This window comes from Alosa pseudoharengus, unplaced genomic scaffold, assembly GCF_046254945.1.
Source record: "Alosa pseudoharengus isolate Yale_2024_CS ecotype anadromous, Long Island Sound unplaced genomic scaffold, YU_APseudo_1.1 YU_APseudo_1.1_scf_3, whole genome shotgun sequence".
NCBI classification, from domain to species: domain Eukaryota; kingdom Metazoa; phylum Chordata; class Actinopteri; order Clupeiformes; family Clupeidae; genus Alosa; species Alosa pseudoharengus.
Genome location: NW_027468718.1, coordinates 8,945,142 through 8,961,258, shown reverse-complemented (window position 1 = coordinate 8,961,258; position 16,117 = coordinate 8,945,142). Strand labels below are relative to the sequence as shown.

The 16,117-nt window shown below is 44.0% G+C and overlaps 1 protein-coding gene across 1 annotated transcript in view; it reads left to right on the top strand.

Moving 5' to 3' along the window:
- Window positions 1-8,834: 8,834 nt before the first annotated feature.
- The window catches only part of gpr156 (G protein-coupled receptor 156), a 22,699-nt gene continuing 15,416 nt past the window's right edge, over window positions 8,835-16,117 (top strand). Inside the window, exon 1 of the mRNA XM_076264513.1 lies at window positions 8,835-9,110. The gene's annotated coding sequence lies outside the window, so the exon portion shown is untranslated. The remainder of the gene's footprint in view (window positions 9,111-16,117) is intronic.

The following is a 16,117-nucleotide window of genomic DNA, read 5'->3' as shown; positions in this document are numbered from 1 at the left end:
GCTGGCTGGGGGGTGCGTGTTAGCTGTGTTGTGCTGTCGCTCTGTCCCCATACCCCCCTGCTGCTGTCCAAATTATCCCACCTTACCGCCTGGATGAGTCCATCCGCCTCCGACACCTCTTTCTCCTCTCTTCCTCTCCTCTCCTCTCCACTCAGATGTCTTTTTTTCTGACCATTTATAGGTCTGTGTGTGTAAGTATGGGACACCTCTACACTTCTCTCTCTACAATTACTCACCTCTCTCCCGCATATCTGTGTGTCGCTTCCCAGTTAGGAAACATTTCCTACCGGTGTGTTACTCACTGGTCTGTTTCAGCTGACATGTTGATAGTATTTTCATAATACTATTTATACCATGTTAAAGATTGCCCTATTATTTCGGGTACAAGTTTTAAATTCTACTCTATGGCCCTCATTTATTAACCGTGTGTAGAACCAGTGCCGATTTGAGCACAGGAATCACCTTACGACAGGGCTCTCGTGTGATTCATGAAACCTTCGCATCACTCCAATTCCAGTGTAAAAGCTGATTCATGCTTCTGCGTCGACTCCACACAATGACTACGCTGTTGCCTCGACTCCAGCGTGATCTTTTTGAAGTTCTGCATCTCCTATCTCTGCGTCGCTCACCACCAGAATGGTAGTCAGAATGGCGAACAATATAGACTGCCGTGCTGAAAGATTAATCTTGATAGGCATTTTCTTGTTTAGATTTTGTAAAAGTTATCAAGAAATAGACACAGTAAATTCCAATGACCTAGTTATTGTAAGCAGAAAATAAGTCTGAGGTTATTTGCGAGGTGTCTGCCAGCCAGTTTATGTTATGTTTGCAAGCTACAAGCTACAACTGTCCACAAAGGTATGCTTGCTGGTGAAGTGCTGATTTTAAAACATTAAAGCTTATGTCAGTGAACTAGCATGTTGTTACTCCCCACAGTAGGCTGCTTAAAGCAGTCAGCTATCAACACACAGGGCGAGTTGACCAATCACAGTCCTGAAGGCCCTGACACACCAACTCGATGGCCGAGCATCTTCAGAAAAGACAGTCGGACTTATCAGTAGGCTCCCGTCTCCCTGAGATGGTCAAAAAAAGTGCCTCGGAACACACCAAAGCGATGCGCCGACTCGAGCGTACGTTCTGCGCTTGCGCATTGTCCGTCGAGTTCACCAATATTAGATAGCATCGTAAACGCGGCCGCCCTATTGCTGGGGGCAACACCTTTACTGTCTATGGGCAACACTTGCCGGCAATCAGAGACACCTGTGTGATTTCCAGTCAGAGACACCTGTGTGATTTCCAGTCAGAGTCACATGCTCCTCCATTGGCCTTCAGTGATTGTTGCCCCCACCAAGATGGCGGTGCTATTTACGTACATTCTGGAGCCCAATGCGGTATCTAGCTTTCATAATATCTATGAGAGTAACCTTCTTCTTCTTCTTCTTCAGTGAGTTTTTTTTGCCGATTTACAATCGGAGTGCATTACCACCATCTGCTGGACTGAAGTGTGATGGCAAGTGTACCCTGCAGCCTCGTTCTGGCCACCGGGTGAATAAGGCGAATTACCTTCATTACAAAACCATACGACACCTGCCATTTGTCCCTGGAAAAAATTATTTTGCGCTTTCCTAAGCAAAAGTAGCCTAATTCTCTCCACATATGGCTATCCTAAGCCATCAAATGTGTCAATGGAAATTAGGCTACAAATGTGCAGGTCCAACATATTCTATGAATTCAACTCTTCAACTTTCCAATCCTCTGCCACTTTATTGCTGCCTGCACCGCGCTATACCACCCTAAAAACTTGCGTACAGGAGTTTAGACTTGACTTGATATTCGAGCGTAGCCACCGTTCACGTTCAAATTGATAAATGCCATGCCTTGCATGGAAATGAGCGTACGCCTTACCTAAGCCTAAGTAAGCCTACGTTTAAATTTAAGTCTAAGCCTAAATGAAAGCGTAAGTTTTATGTTGTATGTTTGTTTCGTAAATGAGAGGGGCATGTTTATTGTTTTATCAATTCCAATCTGAATATGAAGCTTGGACATGGTAGCCTAAACAGAGAACTTCTGAGGTATTTTCCTTTAAAGTGTGATATTCTCCAACTTAAACATTTGTAATTTTCTAATGCTTCACAGATTGTAGTAGAGTGTTATGCAACAATAGGTACAAGTTTATCATCCTGTTCCCTGCTCCTGCACAGAGACATTTGAAAATCATTTTTATTCGCGCACACTAGAAATTTTATCTCACAGAGCATTCTGATAGAAGTGAAGGCACTGGTTGTTCAAGTGTGATATGATTTTCAAAAAGCCTTTTTTCCTACCGCCACGTCATGTACTCTTCAAGCAACAACCCCCCTACACACACACAGAACTCATTAATTTAACTCAACGTAACTAATAGGTACTGTGATCCTGCAACAAAGGTGTGTGTGTGTGTGTGTGTGTGTGTTTGGTGGTTTGAATTAATTTTATTAGTTCTTTGGGGTGAAGATGATAGTCTTTCAGGTATGACAACTCCACCAACTGAGGATTTATTGCATCGAAATGAAATACCCTAGTATTAGGACAATCTCTAAACAGATTCCAAGTGATTTCAAGGGTATAAGGTAACACCTAAATGTGTGTGTGTGTGTGTGTGTGTGTGTGTGTGTTTGTGAATAAGCATTTGTGTGTGTGCGTCGTGTGTCTGTAATGAGGTGATTCTGTCAGCTGCAACCTGAGACACAACAGCCTGAGATACAGAGAACAGAGTAACACAACCAAGTGCAATTAAAACTGCCCACACACAATCACACACACACACACACACACACACATACATACATACACACACACACACACGAGTGCGCGATCACACACACACACAAAACCCAATCACAAAACCTTTCATTTGCACTCACTCGAGCGAACAACAAGACACACTGGACAACAAGCCCCTCCGTCAGCAGCCTGAAGCTCGGGACAAGCTTGCAGACATCTATTGGGTATCCACAGAACCTTCTGGAAACTCCGATCAAAAGCAGAGCATGCTGTCTGGGGTCAGTGGACGGGAGCTGGCGCTGCCCCCGCACACTAAAAGAGCCAAGAGAGCCAAGAAGAGCAGTCCTGTGTTTGATATGAGGTGGGTGCAGTTTGATCCTGACGAAGCTGCTGATCTCACTTAAATGTGTGAGACGATGAGACGATCGTACTACAACAATGTTGCAATTCTATCTTGTCTGTTTTTAGTTTCGTATTCTGATACTTTGATAATCTGATACTTCTCTGCTGAGTTTGGTGGTGAAGGGTGCTGGAAGGGTGTTGCAAGTGACTTTATTGTGGAAGTTCAGTTATCCATAGGGATGATACAATGAAGCTTTTCTGTGGTGTCACCTGGTAAAAGAGTATCTTATGTGTATCAAAGTGTAAATGCTCTGAGGGCTTGTCCATTATGGTGAATCTACAGCAGTCCAATTTGCTGTCTTCACCATATCCACCATCATGTGGATATCGCAGGCATAGTTACAAAGCTATGAGATAGGTGTGTGTGTGTGTGTGTGTGTGTGTGTGTGTGTGTGAGTGAGTGAGTGTGGTGTGTGGTGTGTGTGTAAGTCTTTCAGTGACCAGCGTTCAAATTAAACCCCTGTCACATATAGAGCATTACTGTAAGTTTGACCACCAAGAAGCATAAATGGTCCTTTTGGGAGATTGGAGCCCAGATAATCTCCTCTTTAGCCCACAGGGCAGAGGGGGCAGTAGAACTGTGGGGCGCCACGCTGCGCTTACATAAGAGCTGATATGCCTTGTGCACCCAGTCCACCCCAAACCTGCTCCTCCTCCTCCTCCTCCTCCTCCTCCTCCTCCTCCTCCTCTCTAACACTGTAACCACTGTAGCAGCACACTCCATGGGGACTGGATTATAACCATTAAAATGGGTTAAAATTGTGTGTGTATGTGTGTGTGATTCTCAGTCTGTGGTGTGTGTGTGTGTGTGTGTGTGTGTGTGTGTGTGTGTGTGTGTGTGTGTGTGTGTGTGTGTGTGTGTGCGGTGCGGTGCGGTGCGTGCGTGCAATGTGTGTGTGTGTGTGTGTGTGTGACAGAGAGAGAAAGAGAGTGGGAGATAGAGAGAGAGAGAAAGAGATAGAGAGACAAGGCTCTACTATAGCAGGTGTAAAGATGATAATTTGTTGTTGGCACCAGCAATGGTTTCCCTTGTCCTTTTATTCGGTCTACCACTGATTTCACCAGGACTGAGCCAACTTGAACAGCTCATCGGCTCTGAAGTGCCGAATTCAGTGAACAACAAACACACCAGCGTCAATCCACAGAACTCAATTAATCAGCTGTGGGCCCTCTGAGCCAGGTTCTCAAAGGCCACCTGTGACATCTCTCATCGTCTCCATATTTACTGTTTACCGAGACTCCTAGAGGAATGTCACGGTCGGTGCCTCTGCATAGACTCAGGCTTGGCGCTGAGCTGTGTGGTGGGTTGTTGTGTGTATGCTGGATTTGCAGACAGACTGAGACACGCCAGTGCTTTTGGGAGTGGTACTCACCGCCACCGACAAGAGAACAACCAATATCCGCTCCTCCTGTGGTGGAGGATTAGGCTCTGGTGCTTCAACCAGAGACTCTACGTAGGCTGTGCGTTTATTTGTTGTGCCTAGAGCTCAAAGTCAAACAGGAAATGAGGTCTTAAGTGGCACAAGCCTCACTGACTTTGAAACTTGAAGAATTTCATAAACGTTGGTTTGTTATCTTTCTGTTATTTTTGGTTGCACAATACTGATCCTAATGTTGAAACACTTCATTGTGTGTAATGTTCTTCCAAGGTAAACACACCGACATGGTCGGTTGTCCACTCACTCTGCTAGGCCAACCTCCTTCAGATGGGTCTCCACTGCTAGATCTGGGTTCTGGTTTCCTCATTTTAAAAACACACAATCTTCCTTTCCACCATCACTTATGTGTTTGCTCATGTTGAGATCAGGCTTTGGCCTCTTATTCTATTTCTCCTAGACATCATTTAGCTCAATTTACAGATAGGCCTACATACGATTTTGAATACTTTCTCGTAATTCTTAAATTCTAATTCATAACTCATAAGAATTCTCTTGACTCAGCTCAAGTCTAATTGAAGTTTAACTTCATGTCTGCTCTTTTTTTTCATTATTTTCCTTTTCATTTCTCCTAACGGGGCTTCAGGAGGCACAGGTCAGAATTCAGTTATCTCCAACTCAGGTCTGATTTATCTCTGTGGGACAGTTATCTCCAACTCAGGTCTGATTTATCTCTATGGGACAGTTATCTCCAACTCAGGTCTGATTTATCTCTGTGGGACAGTTATCTCCAACTCAGGTCTGATTTATCTCTATGGGACAGTTATCTCCAACTCAGGTCTGATTTATCTCTATGGGACAGTTATCTCCAACTCAGGTCTGATTGACAAAGAAAAGGCTGCAAAATGTCCCTCTGGGCAGACATCGAGTCCGAGGCATACTGACCAGCCATGTCCCCTCTGGGCCACGCCACACGCGTCTCCACTTCTCTCCGACTCTACTCCGTCTCACTCAGGTGCTTTTCAAAGCCGCCACCTTACGTCGAGCGGCCCGAATTAAATATTTAAGCAGGCCTTTTTTTCAGGCCTGGATTGGAGTGTGTTCACAGCTGCTTTGAAGGTGAACTTGATCCAGGCCACTGAAACTGATCCCCCATTCAGCGTGTGTAAAGTGAGAAGAGCAAACACCGTAGGTTCTCAGTAGACGACACAGGCGTGTGTCAACCGATCCAGATATGGTAATAAAAGACAGCAGGTACACAGCAACTCTTTAACTTGCCGATCTCGGAGATGCTGGTGATGAAGCTTTTGGAAAATTATAGTCTAAGTCTTAGCGGTCTTAAGAAAAGTTTATGATCTCATAGACAGTAATGCTTTTACTGCATGGAATCCCGAATCGTTTAGGGTTGGATAAGTGACATAGCTGTGGCGAATCACTCAGGACTCTTTGAGTGGCATGATAATTAGAAGTGGTGCGATTAGGGACAGACTGTAAAGGATTTCAGGTACCACAAATTTCTGCCATTTTATAGAAGTGAGGCCCAAAGCTGTTTTTGTCCTGTGTTTGATAAGGGTGTGATGCATGACGATGGACGTTAAGGATGCAGATATGAGGATACACACATGCACACACACACGCACACACACACACACACACACACACACACACACACACACACACACGCACACACACACACACACACACACGCACGCACACGCACGCACACACACACACACGCACGCACACGCACACACACACACACACACACAGATTCAGGCATGTTAAAACTGAGCTCTTTAATGTGGCGAGCCACACGGAGCTTGAACTGGCTTTCCCAGCCGTTAGCTGTGCTGCCGCAGACGCCACTCACCACCAGGCCATCGGCCCTGCGCAGGACACATCCTGCCCCATCCTGCCCCATCCTGCCCCGCTGGGGGCACCAGGGGCATGGGCACGGGCCATCAGGGACCAGGGTTAGACATCGCGTGGTTTCTCTTGACGTGGTGCGCTGCCCAGCGTCTTGGTGTGAGAGAGGAAGATAGAGAGAGAGAGAGAGAGAGAGAGAGAGAGACTGTGTGTATGTGTGTGTGTGTGAGTGTGTGTGTGTGAGAGAGAGAGAGAGAGAGAGAGAGAGAGTTGTGGTGTGGTGTGGTGTGGTAGTGGTGACAAGCTTCAGAGTTTACATTTGATGACAGTGGGTGGAACACACGGTTCACAATGACAGGGCCTGAGAAATTCTGACGGTGGCTTGTCTGCATGATCTGAAAAATCCTTTCAAGACACAACTGACAGTATGTGTCTCTGGTAACACAAAATACTAAGACACAATTCTCTTAAGAGTGCCAGAGGTGTTAACATGTAAGACGCCATCTATCTGTAACACCAGTACAGTAACTGTTTTCGCCCAATGGCCCATATGCTGATGTCTGACCCTAATGATAGTAAACAGCGCCCTCTGCTGGGCCAAAAGCAAAACCAATTTTCACTAGGTAGGTTTAAACTAAGTGCTATTGGCTACTGTCAATCAGAGGATATTGGTCAAGGTAGAAATGATAGGATTAAGGGATTTTTTGTGTGAGTTTGAGTTACTCATTTGTATTAACCTGGAAGCTGTACAACACCTCTAGGTAGTACGTCATTGGGCCTTTTTCCTGGAAGACCGTCATCCATGAAATAGCATCACATTCCAAAGCCATGCATGTTGATAGAAACGGGAAAAACCCACAAACCAACTACCTTTCACTCTCCCTGCAGCAGGCTATCTGTTTTCAGCCCTTTAATAGATTGCCCTGTGATTGGAAGGGAAACAGGAAAACATGTGTGGGAAGTGGTGCGATGCTGAAAATGATGTCTCTCTGAACAGTCACCACTGATGCACATAGTATCAGTATAGGGTTATGGCAATGTACATATGTTATTATGGCAATGCAAGTATAAAATTGTTTTTTTTCCTGAATCACAAAGTGCAATACATGGTTTGTCTCCTAGCACTGCCAGCCTATTCCACCATATTTATCCTCTCTTCTCAATTTTCAATCATCATCTTCTTGCTCTCTCTCTCTCAGACACACACACACACACACACACGCACACACACACACACACTATTTCTCTCTTTCTCTTTCTCTGTCTCACCCCAAACCACAGAAGCAATGACACTCCCTTGCCAGGAATGACCCGTGTGCCGCTCATAACATAAATCCCCGTGAAGGCTTAATAATACCCTCCGCCTAGGCGGTTTGCGGCTGGTGGAACGACAGCTCAAGAATGTTACCTGGAGTTGCGCAGACAAACGAGTCTTGCATGAAAAGACGCACCTTTGAACCCTTCAAATCCAATGTAAGCATTTGAGATCATGTAAGCATTTGAGATCATTCCGAGTCTTGACACGCGTGTTACCGACGTGCACCCCCCTACCCCTTAATAAGCATGACCAACCTCTCTGCCTGTAGATTTCGCTCTGTAGTTTTTATAAACATGACTGTGTGTATCTTTCCACTGGGCCAGCTGCGTATTTTCGTTATTTATTTGGCTTGGTGTCGACCTCCCATGGTGGTATGTATTAGAGAGCAATGGCTTACACTTTGTCCCATACGCCACCCTGCCCCAAGGGACAGACTGGGGGCTTATCATCCTGTCACAATACATGGATGAAATAGCCACTGTAGTGTCAACGTCACCTCGTGTTATGTCAATGACTGTTATTGATGAAATGTAGCTATAACGCGAGTTATTGTGTGCTCTCCAATAAAAATCGGATACGGACCATTTCCTATATGGGTAAAGGCGCAAGAATGGCGTGGAAATAAGCATGATCCATGAAGGGATTCTGTATGGTTCCATAAACATCTGACTAAAGATACTGAATGTTTGAGGTCTTTCCTCATAATCCGATTCACTTATCTGCTGCATTCTGATCAAATGGAAAGTGGGTGGCTATGAGCCTACCTTTGTACAAGGCAAGCTGTGTATCTTCGACCTTAGCTATGAGTTTGGAGCTGTTTGTGATGCGCACGGTTTAGGAATAGGCTACAAACCAACTTGCCAAGTCTAGTCTCAGTTCATCTTTTTTCAGACATATTAATAGTTGATATATCGATACTAGACCGTTTACATTAATGACTGCTACACATGGCTCATCGTCTGACCCCCTCCGCCCCTGGCTAGGCTTCCTCCTCCTGTTGCTACCTTTTAATTACATGGCTTCTCACTCTCTCACACTCCCTCCAATCCGCTGACATTCTCCTGACGCTCTGCTCTCCTGTCGAGGGACGCTTAGCCCTGCCACAAGATTCGCACTCTTGAGGTCCGCATTTGGAATTGGTTGCAACGATTAAACGCAACGGAGTAGTTTGGTGTAGTTTTGTAGTTTGCACTCAAAAAGGCGTCAGTTGCCGCTCAGTTGCCTTACAAACTTGACAGAGGACTGTTTGGGATGAGAGCGACGTGCGAATAAATGGGACCTTCTCTTTCATTTTCCGAAACTTCCACCATGGAGAGCCTGCGGTGGAACAATAATGGAATTATCCATGCGCCAGCCTGACACACAATATCTTACATTCGGCTCAGGTATGTTCTCTTGTTGTCTATATTTTGAGGTTCAACATTTCCTCATTGTGCGCTTTCCGGCCACAACTTACTAACTTGAGGTACTAAAATACCGGATTTAGTTGGCATAGCTTGCTTTGGCCCAATTGATTTTGGTTTGCAAATGCAATTAAAGTGACAAAATGTAACGAAATGTGATACTGTAATGTAAAATAGCTTTGGTACATGGTGAGCAGATTAACGAATGCGTTATGTTGGAGACCTTTGCGCAAATTGCGCAAATTCTGTGCCCCTTGTTTAGTATTTTATTACATAATAACGTGTCTGAATTATCAACGATAATATACTGGATGGTACTCAAATATACATTCATTGATGTTCAGAGCGGAAAAAAACAACGGCACCAAATCCAAAGTGACCGCCCATGGCGTGTGCCGTGTGGGGTTGAATGGTAGCGCTTTCATGTCTTTGGTCAAGGGATCAACTTTCCCCTCATTGGTTACCACGGAGTCCGGGGAGTTGATGGGGGGTATACTAATAAGTGGCATTCTTAAACTTGATCATCTTAGATTAAATTGCTAAACGGATTATAGGGTGAGGAGGAATGTTTCAATATTATCCACCCTCAAACACTGGCCAAGCTTTGTACACTCGCTGTAATTGCCGCATTTTCATTTGGAACTCAAACGGCGACCCTTTATAATCTTTAAAAAGAGAGATTGTATTTTGCCAGGAAACAAAGATGACTGAACTTGGGAGCTGCATTAATAAGGGAACTACATTAATAATAGAATGAAGTCAATGCCTTTATTGTGTGCAACTAAAAGGATCACGACCTTTGCGGTCATTGCACAGTGGTATGCTCTTTCCTTACTGCCACTTAGTTTAACTAATCAGTTTAGTCCAATCCAGTGAAATGGATTATTAAACGATTTCAAGAACAGACAGAGCCGTGGAGAGACGTAGAGGACAATGCAAAACTAGAGTGGGGCGTGAAGTCACGAGGTCACGGTTCTTCCTGTAACCGGTGCCCTATCAACCTCGTCATCCCCGGGGCAATGGCAATGGAGGGAACCTTTCTACAGTGGTGATAATATATCAGACAGTCTAGTCAAAAATAATGGAAGAATTCGTTGCCTGCAACTTCATACAGATCATAAAATATTGCCTTCAGACCGCTGCACAATTTAATAATTGAATAGGGCGACTTGGCTACTGAGTTTCCGAACAGTGTGTATACACATTACGCAGATTTAGCATTTATTGGCTATAGGCCTATTTCCCAACACAACCGAGCAATTTGTTTCACGCCAGTGATTAACTTAATGTTTTAAATGTGATATTTCTTGAAAATGTGTTTAGTGCATAACCTGCTGAGAAATCAGTGACAGATGACAACAAAACGCTCTTAAGTAGTAGTGGCGTAGCCTCACTGCGCCCCATGACCTTTTGGCGGCCTCGCCTGTGAGAACTGTCGCAGAACTCTGAAACACAGGCAGAGACTCTGCTTTCCCCCGCTATTGCTGGCAGAAATTACAGAGGAAACGGGTCCCTCCTTAGCTCGCCTTGGCTGTCGTTGCTAGGTATTTGGTAACCTTTGACCTTTTCAAACTCTGTTTTCTAAAGTGGCCAGAGTTTGTGATGGCCCAGCACGCTTCACAAGCTGCTCTCGGCGGGCGGCGGGGCTCGCGCTGTCTGTTGAAACTCTCCCACGTGAACGCAGGAGAGCTCTGAGTGAAAAATGGTCGGAAATGCTTCTCTCCGCCGGCTGTGCCTGCAGGAAGCCGTAAACGACAGATCTAAAAAGGGAAAGATGACAATACAACTCGAGAAAGGAATTGTAGGCATTTCCAAAGTGCATTGTTTGAACAGCCATTGCTACAAGCATAGTTTCAATCCTATCTGTAAAGCGAAAGTTATTCCATTGTGTTGGCTATAAAAGTAGTTGTCAACGTTGATATTTTTACTGTTTTACTGTTTAACATTAGCATTAGCATGAACTGATTATGGACTAGGCCCATTGTAGTTTACAGTACGTCCTGAGACTATTGAAATTTTTTCATGCGTTATTCATGTAAGTGGTTATGTTTCCTTTAGAGCTTGAATAGTATGAATTTCAAGAGAAATACTCGTTGCACCTCACCTGTGTAGAGGCCCTGTCGTGGTCTGGAGCTTGTTTTTTCTTTGTCATAATGTCTAAAAATGTGACCTCCAATAGCACACTCATGTCTGCGGGTGACCTTAAATTAGCCACTTCAGACTGCTTGAGGGTCCTCCCTCTCTTTGTCAATCAGTCATGTGCATGAAGGACCGTTTTACAATGCCCTGTCATCAGACTGTGTATGTGTGTTTGTGAGAGTGTTAGGCTACTGACTGTCTGGGTCACCTGTCTGTGGGAATGTGGGAAAATAACGTTTTATTGGGCTGAATACACTCATAGAAGCCTACTCATGCGTACACGCACACACACACACACACACACACACACACACACTGACAGGTGTAAGCCTCTGATCAACAAGAAGCTAAACAAAACTTCATCAAAGATTAGTCATCGGTAAACAGTCATATTTCTTTCCGTCACAGGCAAGACATCTCAAGTCATGATCACTTACTTACAGACTTGTTCATCCCCCAGCACACACACACACACACACACACACACACACACACAGAGTCATCTAGCCTCAGGAATAACGTCTCTCTGCCTCTAGGGTTTAAAAGCAGGAAAACACTTAAGATCTGCCCCACCACACCAGACAGAGTTCCCACGACAACAGACATCCTGGAGAGGTCACTGAAGGTCGACTTTACATTTCTGGCTCAGTAAAATTATGTCGCAAACTCTTAGCAAACTCTTGTATTCTTTTAGCTAGAATCTTTCAGTGACTCTTCCCAAAATCCCAATGACATGCAATTTTGTTTGTAAGTTAGTAAACATGTAGCAAAGCTCTAATTCCACGACTGACAGTAAACTAGATAGCACAGATGCTATGCTGGGTATGTGGTTTTTAAGTTGTGGGGAAAAAATGAGAATTATCTAGGAAGACTGACTAGGCAATGTAATGTAAATATGCATTCCGGAAACCTACCCTCAAAACACACACAATCTCTCAAAGAGACAGACCCAACATTGCGACCTTTAGAAGAAGAAAAAACTGTATTGTGGATATACATAGTATATACAGTACTACCAGTAGATGAATAAGCCTGTTGTTAAGTAGCCATATAAAATGATATGCAGTGGTATTGACCACTGACTGAGTTTGACTATATGCTCTATATTCTCTTTGCTATTCACTAAAGAATTAATGTTACTTTGTTGCTATGGAGTAGGATGAGAGGTACCTCCGATGGCACTGCATTAAAACCAGACCTGTTACTGTAAAGAAAATCATTGTATGGGCTCAGGAAAACTTTTGATAACCATTGTCTATGAGCTCAGTTTGATAATCAATTCAGAAATGCTAGTGTAAACTTTACCATGCAACAGCCAAAATTGTATTTAGAAATGATACAGAAATACCACCATCTTATTTAGGCCTGAGCTTGTTTAAAATGGACTGAGGTAAAGTGGGAAAAGGTCCTGTGGTTACACCAACAAAATGTGCAATTATTTTTGGAAATCAGGGCCTATCCAAGTATCCAACCTATCCAACTTGTTTTGGTGTTCAGTTCGAAACCCAACATCTAACCAGCATTAGTGCCTACAGCATGGGCATCTTGCACATGTGACAAGGCACAATCAATAACGAATGATGTATACATTTTGAGCAACATACAGTATACTGTCATCCAGGCAATGTCTTTTCCACGGAAGACCTTAAATATGTCAGGAAAACAGTACCAAAATGAATTCTGCACATATTTAAGCAGTATTTCTCTACAATAGAGGAAGAGTTCAGGTGCCAAATGGCCTGTCTGCAGTCAAATTAGATCCATCATGGAATGACAAACATGATTAAGAATACCCCATACTGTTGAGCAACTGAAATCCTACATCGGGCAGGAATGGGACAACATTTCATTCTCAAAACTCTAGAAACTGGTCTCCTCAGTTCCTAAACATTTACAGCATTTTATTAAATGAAGAGGTGAAGCCAAACAGTAGTAAATATACCACAGTCCCAATTTTTTTGAAACATGTTGCTGGCATCAAATTCATAATCAACATATATTTTCACGAAATAGTAAAATTTGTAATTTTCAACATTTTATATTGTTGTCTATGTCCTTTTTGCAGCTAAATATGAGTTTTTCGAGATTTGTAGATTTTCACATTCTGTTTTTATTTGCATTTAACACAACATACCACATTTTTTGTTATTTGGAGTTATACATCCAAACCAAGAGTTAAACACTTAGACAGGGAGAGAGAGAGAGAGAGAGAGAAAGAGAGAGAGAGGGAGAGAGAGAGAGAGAGAAAGGGAGAGAGAGAGAGATCCAGACACATATTTTCTCCTGTGATGCACCGAGTCTACAAGGTACTATTTCCCCCAGACACCCCGAGACCACTCACATCCCTATAGACACAGACATAGAGCCTCAGACAGACACCTGCCCTGTCACCAGATCCAAGTCACACCACTGACTCATCCACATAGAAATGTACAGACACTATAACCCAGACATCTCCCTATGCCCCTCATATCCTACCCCACCCTCAGCTGCGCCACATAAACGCAGGCATTCGTATCTCCAGCGGCGGTGATGTTTGTGGTGGCTACAACCACCCACACGCGTTGAGGGGAAAGTGGTGATTAGCTCTGGGGCGAGAGAGAGAAAGGGGGAAGTGGGGATCAGCTCTGGGGCGAGAGAGAGAAAGGGGAAAGTGGTGATTAGCTCTGGGGCGAGAGAGAGAAAGGGGGAAGTGGGGATCAGCTCTGGGGCGAGAGAGAGAAAGGGGGAAGTGGGGATCAGGTGATGTCACGGTGCATGGAACCCTTGGTGATGTCATGGTGCATGGAACCCTTGCCCGTCAGCAGCGACGTGTCGGTACAGCACTCGCCACCTCATAAAAGCCCCAGGAGGTGTGTGTGTGTGTGTGTATGCCCGTTTCTGTGTATGTCATTGCGTATGTGTGTGTGCCTTTGTGAGGTGTGAGTGTTGTGTGTGCCTTAATGTGTGTGTGTGTGTGCCCGTTTTCGTGTATGTCATTGTGTGTGTGTGTGTGTCTTTGTGTTGTGTGTGTGTGTGTGTGTGTGTGTGTGTGTGTGTCCCTAAATGTGAAACAGTTTGCATGACTACCCTCAGAGGATAAATGCTGTAGCATTATGCATGGGTTACATACTGTATATTTAAGTCACTCCTCGAAAGTGCTTTGGATAAAGTTTCAGGCAACACATATACACATACACATGCAAATATGCATGCACTTCTGTATAAACCTATACATGACACGTAGTGTTACAAGCACTTTATGAAAGTTATGCGCTTAATTATACGTGCTTTTTGGAACTGTGTGGGGGTGGATTAAGATGAAGATTGTGGGCGTGATCAGTCCTAAAGTCTTTGTTTTCACTGTGGTCTTTGGCATCAAGGGAAGGTCAAAAAGAAAAGAGAAAAGAAAGTCTCCACACCAAGGCACTCCTTAAATTAAAATGTCTTTATTGACTGGACATGTCCTTTATGGACACTCCTTAAATTAAAATGTCTTTATTGACTGGACATGTCCTTTATGGACACTCCTTAAATTAAAATGTCTTCATTGACTGGACATGTCCTTTATGGACACTCCTTAAATTAAAATGTCTTCATTGACTGGACATGTCCTTTATGGACACTCCTTAAATTAAAATGTCTTTATGGACTGGACATGTCCTTTATGGACAGTTTAAAAATGCCTACGCAGAGTGCCATGCATGACCTCTTTAGGGCATAACACAACATGCATGACCTCTTTAGGGCATAACACAACATGCATGACCTCTTTAGGGCATAACACAACATGCATGACCTCTTTAGGGCATAACACAACATGCATGGCCTCTTTAGGGCATAACACAACATGCATGGCCTCTTTAGGGCATAACACAACATGCATGGCCTCTTTAGGGCATAACACAACATGCATGACCTCTTTAGGGCATAACACAACATGCATGACCTCTTTAGGGCATAACACAACATGCATGGCCTCTTTAGGGCATAACACAACATGCATGACCTCTTTAGGGCATAACACAACATGCATGACCTCTTTAGGGCATAACACAACATGCATGACCTCTTTAGGGCATAACACAACATGCATGACCTCTTTAGGGCATAACACAACATGCATGACCTCTTTAGGGCATAACACAACATGCATGGCCTCTTTAGGGCATAACACAACATGCATGGCCTTGTACAGTTTTGACCTTGGACTGTCATCGGCTGACATTAAACTGGAATGTTGTTCATGCACAATGAACACTAGAATAGAATATAATAGAATAGACTTTAATTGTCAAACACACACTACACACACACATACACACACACAGTCACTGCTCCACTCCCCTTCCGCCCACACACACATCTTCACTGTCATCACTCACATACATCATACATACAGTACTCTGCTTGCAATAGTAAGTCCCTTCACCATACTTGCAGTACACTGCCCCTCTCCCCTACATACACAGCACATTATTTCATCAGGAAGCTTCTCCAACACACATCCCCAACATACTTACAGCACACTGTCCCCCCCCCCCCCCCCCCCCAATACACAGCACATTGTCTCATGACATATTGCACACTGCCCTCTCCCCACATACACAGCACACTATCCCATAAATGCACAAATAGGCTGACACCAGACATCATTTCACTGCATTTCTTACATCCCAGTAACTATATGCATGTGACAATAAACTTCCTTGTATCATTGTGCAGTAGAACCATACAACAAAATTTGCTTGTGCAACCTCTAAAACAATACTCACTTTAAACTTGTTACACTATAACAAGCTGTACATTTACAGCTTGTTATTTACAAGTTGCTCATGTGGATGTACTGTGTTACAGTTACAGTCTCTGTG